Source organism: Dipodomys spectabilis, unplaced genomic scaffold (assembly GCF_019054845.1).
Source record: "Dipodomys spectabilis isolate Male_0828 unplaced genomic scaffold, ASM1905484v1 ptg000164l, whole genome shotgun sequence".
In the NCBI taxonomy this organism is placed as follows: domain Eukaryota; kingdom Metazoa; phylum Chordata; class Mammalia; order Rodentia; family Heteromyidae; genus Dipodomys; species Dipodomys spectabilis.
Window position 1 is genome coordinate 7,278,494 of NW_024870841.1, and position 5,610 is coordinate 7,284,103.

At 39.0% G+C, this 5,610-nt stretch overlaps 1 non-coding gene across 1 annotated transcript; it reads left to right on the forward strand.

The window, feature by feature from the left end:
* Nucleotides 1-4,368: 4,368 nt before the first annotated feature.
* LOC122119358 lies at nucleotides 4,369-4,499 on the forward strand. Its single transcript, XR_006149548.1, has one exon. It is a non-coding gene; the product is annotated as a small nucleolar RNA SNORA51 (small nucleolar RNA).
* The last annotated feature ends 1,111 nt before the right edge of the window (nucleotides 4,500-5,610 follow it).

Here is a 5,610-nt window from a genome sequence, read left to right on the forward strand (position 1 = left end):
TTGTTTACCCTTCCCATCCCTTCCCAGCCTCCCCCCTACCTCCAAATCCCAATCCTTTTCCTTCCCCTCATCCCCCCCCCCCCCCCCCCCCCGCACCAACGTTGTAAAGCTCGTTTTGGACATGACAACTTGTACTTCTCATTGTTGCAACAGGTCCACCAGTATCCTTAAACAACTGGTTATTCCCCATCTCCTCCACAAGTTATACTGACATCAAATATAGTGAAAGCAGGGGTTATACTGTGGGGGAGGGACATACAAAGCAACAAAGAGATAATCTTATAAATGTGTTAGAAACACAGGCATGAAAGAAAAAAACATTAAAATACACATCTAAGGGTTCATTTTCCTGACATCACATTATCTGACCTTTTCCGCTTGACTCATACATATACTAGATATTACAAATAAGGGAAACCATGGGACCTACGTTTCTTTGGGCCTGGCTTACTTCACTTAATATAATTTTTTCCAAGTTTTTCCATTTCCTAACAAATGGGGCAATGTAATTCTTTCTGATGGAGGAATAGAATTCCATTGTGTATATATACCACATTTTCTTGATCCATTCATCTACTGCGGGGCATCTGGGTTGGTTCCATAACTTAGCTATGGTAAATAATGCTGCAATAAACATAGTTGTGCTGGTAGCTTTAGTGTGGTCTTGTTTGTAAACATTAGGTTAAATGCCCAAAAGTGGGATTGCTGGGTCATAGGGGAGCTCTATGTGGAGTCTTTTGAGGAACCTCCATACTGCTTTCCAAAGTGGTTGAACAAGTTTACATTCCCACCAACAATGAAGTAAGGTTCCTTTCTGTCCATATCTCCTCCAGCATCTGTTGTTGTTAGAGTTCTTGATTTTTGCCGTTCTAACTGGAGTGAGGTGATATCTCAATGTTGTTTTGATTTGCATTTCTCTTATGGGTAGGGATGTTGAACATTTCTTCATGTGTCTATTGGCCATCCTTCTTTCTTCTTCAGAGAAGTTTCTCTTTAAGTCGTTCGCCCACTTATTTATTGGGCAGTTGTTTCTTTGAGGATTTGTTGTTGGGGGGTTTAATTTTTTGAGTTCCAAGTATATTTTAGATATGAGACCCTTGTCCGTTGTATGGCTAGTAAAGATCTTCTCCCAATCCGTGGGCTTTCTATTGATCTTGCTAGCTATGTCATTTGCCCTGCAGAAGCTCTGCAACTTTATGCAATCCCATTTGTCCAACCTTTCTTTGATTTGCTGTGTTTCCGGGTCTCTATTCAGAAAATTTCGGCCTGAGCCAAGGAGACCCAGGGTTTCTCCTATTCCATATGGTAATGTTTTCAGAGTGTCTGCTTTGAGTTCAAGGTCTTTGATCCATTTGGAGTTGATTCTGGTGCAAGGTGATATATAAGGATCTAGCTTAAGTTTTCTACATGTAGTTAACCAATTTTGCCAGCACCATTTAATGAAGAGGTTGTCTTTCTTCCATTCTATTGTTTTAGCTCTCTTATCGAAGATTAGATGGCTATAGGTCTGTGGGTTCATTTCTGGGTTTTCAATTCTATTCCATTGGTCCTGAGGTCTGTTCTTATGCCAATACCAAGCTGTTTTGATTACTATGGCTATATAGTAGAGTTTAAAATTTGGTATTGATATTCCTCCAGCAGTGTTCTTTCCGTTGAGGAGCGTTTTTACTATTCAGGGTCTTTTATTGTTCCATATGAATTTTTGGATTGCCTCTTCTATTTCCTTGAAGAATGAGGTTGGAATTTTAATAGGTATTGCGTTGAATTTGTAGATAGCCTTGGGAAGTATTGCCATTTTCACGATGTTAATCTTTCCAATCCAGGAGCATGGGACGTTTTGCCATTTTTTAAGTTCTGTGTTGATTTCCTTTTTCAAGATTTTAAAGTTTTCATCATAGAGGTCCTTCACTTCTTTAGTTAAGTTAATTCCTAGGTATTTTATTTTTGTGGGGCTATTACAAATGGAGTTGCTTTCCTAATTTCAGCCACACTTTTCTCATTGTTGGCATACAGAAAAGCCATTGATTTTGGGGGGTTAATTTTATAACCTGTTACTTTGCCAAAGTTTTGAATCAGCTTGAGTAATTTGGGAGTGGAGTCTATGGGATTCTTTAAATACAAGATCCTGTCATTTGCAAAGAGGGAGAGTTTTATTTCTTCTTTCCCTATTTGGATCCCCTTTATGTCTGCATCTTGTCTTATTGCTGTAGCTAGTCATTCTAATACTAGATTGAAGAGGAGTGGAGACAGTGGGCATCCTTGTCTTGTTCCTGAGTTAAGAGGAAATGGCTTTAGTTTTTCACCATTGAGTATAATTTTGGCTGTAGGTTTGTCATATACAGCCTTTATCGTATTGAGGAATGTTCCATGGATTCCTAATTTTTCCAAAACCTTCATCATAAAGGGGTGTTTGATCTTGTCGAATGCTTTTTCTGCATCTATTAAGATAACCATGTGGTTCTTATTCTTGCTCCTGTTGATGTGATGAATAATATTAATTGATTTGCGTATATTGAACCAGCTTTGCAGCCCTGAAATGAATCCTGTTTGATCGTGGTGTATGATTTTTTGGATGAATTGTTGAAGTCGATTGGCCAAAATTTTGTTGAGAAGTTTTGCATCAATGTTCATCAAAGAAATGGGTCTATAGTTCTCTTCTTTTGATTAGTCCCTGCCTGGTTTTGGGATGAGGGTTATGATGGCTTCATAGAATGTGTTCGGTATTGAGCTTTCTCTTTCAATTTCATTGAAAAGTTGGAGGAGTATTGGTGTGAGCTCTGCTTTGAAGGCCTTGTAAAATTCTGCTGTAAAACCATCTGGTCCTGGACTTTTCTTAGCTGGGAGGTCTCTAATTGTGTTTCTATTTCAATGCTTGATATGGGCCTGTTAAGCTGGTTTAACTCATCTTGGTTTAGTTTTGGCATGTCAATATTTGCTAGGAAAAGTTCCATTTCTGTCAAGTTCCCAAACTTATTAGCATAAAGTTTTGAGAAGTATTCCCTTATAATGTTCTGAATCTTGGTTGTTTCCTTGGTGATGTTTCCATTCTCATCTCTGAGTTTATTAATTTCGGTGTGTTCTCTTCTTTTTCTGATAAGATTTGCTAAGGGTCTGTCAATTTTGTTAAGTTTTTCGAAGAACCAACTCTTTGTTTTGTTGATTCTTTCTATAGTTTTTTTGGATTCAATTCATTTAATTCTGATTTAATTTTGATTATTTCTTTCCGTCTACTGGATTGGGGTTTATCTTGCTGCTCTTTTTCAAGGAGGTTTAGATGTGTCATTAAATTGCTAGTTTCAGATCTCTCCAATTTGTTGATGTAGGAGCTCAGAGCTATAAACTTGCCTCTGAGTACTGCCTTTGCTGTGTCCCAGAGGAGCTGGTAATTTGTGTGTTCATTTTTGTTGAATAGCATGAACATTTGAATTTCCTTTCTAATCTCTTCTATGACCCACTCTTGATTCAGCACTGTGTTGTTCAGCCTCCATGTGATACCGGACTTTCTTTGGTGGCTTTTGGTGTTGAGTTCTAATTTTATTCCCTTGTGGTCAGAGAGAATGCAAGGTATAACTTCAATGTTTCTGAATTTAGACAAGTTTGCTTTGTGGCCTAAAATGTGGTCTATTTTAGAAAACGTTCCATGTGCTACTGAGAAAAACGTGTATTCTGATGCTGCTGGGTGAAATGTTCGGTAGATGTCTGTTAAGTCTAGTTGATCTGTGCAGCTGTTTAGATCTGCGGTTTCTCTGTTGAGTTTTTGCCGAGTTGATCTATCTAGTGGGGAGAGTGGTGTGTTAAAATCCCCAACAATTAATGTCTTTGGATCTATATGGGATTTGAGGGAAAGTAGTGTTTCTTTGATAAATTTGGGTGCTCCATTCTTTGGCGAAGAGATATTTAGAATTGTAATATCCTCCTGAAGGAGAGATCCTTTAATTAGTATGTAGCGACCTTCTTTATCTCTTCTCATGAATTTTAATTTGATGTCTTATCTGATATTAAGATTGCAACTCCCGCCTGTTTATGGGGGCCGTTTGCTTGGTAGATTTTGTTCCAGCCTTTAGCATTGAAAATGTGTTTGTTTTTACGGGCAAGGTGTGACTCCTGCAGGCAGCAGATAGAAGGGTCTTGTTTTTTAAACCAACTAGACAGTCTATGTCGCTTAATTGGAGAGTTAAGTCCGTTAACGTTAAGAGATAGGACTGAGAGGTATTTGGGAGTTCCTGCCATGTTATCCACCTTCTTGGGGGCTGTGAAAACTGGGTTCTTCCTATGGTTCTTGGATTCTCAGTTTGGGTGCAGTTTCTTGGCCATTATTGTGGTCTTGTTGGTTTTCTGTGTGTAGGACATCTTTAAGAATCTTTTGTAGGCCTCCAGGTGCTTACCACAGGCTGTGTTCTTACACTGACTGTATAGAAAGAGGAGGCAGAATAAACCTACCCCATATACACCTCAGCCCAGGCCTGTGCCTAGTCTGTATTGTGAATGGGGAGACAAGGGAAAAAAAAAAAAAGAATCTTTTGTAGGGCTGGTTTGGTGGAGATGTATTGTTTCAATTTTTCTTTGCTATGGAAGGTTTTTATTTGGCCTTCAGTTATGAAGGAGAGTTTAGCTGGGTACAGTATTCTTGGTTAATAGTTGTTTGTTTTTAGGGCATGGCATACATCATTCCAGGCTCTTCTTGCTTTGATTGTCTCTGCTGAGAAATCTGAGGTGATTCTAATTGGTTTCCCTTTATACGTGATTACCCTTTTCTCCTTGACAGTTTTAAGGATCTTTTCCTTGGTCTGAGTTGATCCTGTGTGGATTATAATGTGACGGTGGGATGTCCTATTCTGATCTGGTCTATTTGGGGTTCTAAAAGCTTCTTGTATCTGAATAGGACTATCTTTTTGTATGTTTGGGAAGTTCTCTGTTAGGATCCTGTTAAACAAATTTCCTAGACCATTAACTTCTGTTTCTAGGTGCTCCTCTACACCCATTTTCCTTTGATTAGGCCTTCTGATGGTGTCTTCCAGGTGTTGGGTAGATCTATCATACTTCTTGGACTTGTCTTGGATGGTTGTATGTTCTTTCTCTATAATATCTAGGCTGTCTTCAATCCCTGAGATTCGATCTTCTGCATGGTCTAACCTGCTGTCAAGACTCTCTACTTTGTTTTTTATCTCTTTTCCTTCTAATTGGTCAGCTTTGATGGCTTCAAGTTCTTTGTTGAAGCTCTGTTTTAGGTCTTGTATGAATTTCTTTACTTCCTTAATTTGGTGTTCAGTGTTTGTTCTCAAATCACTTAGTTGATTGGTTATGGTTTCTTTGGACTCCCATTCCTTCTGTTGGGTTCCATTCAGCATTCCCTTTGTGGTCTCCCTGACTTCCTTCAGCTCTTTGTTAGTGGATTCCATGAATTCCTTTAGTGATCTTTCTGTGTTCTCTACCTGGTCTCTCAATTCCTGAATTACTCTTTGATTAGCTTCCTCCCGTTTGTGGGACTCCTGCAGTTCTCTTTCCTCCCGTTCATGGTATTCCTGCAGTTCTCTTTGAGTGTTCTCAGCCTGCTCACGCCATTCCTCCCTTTCTCTTTGAGTATTCTCAAGTTGTTCACGCAAATTCTGT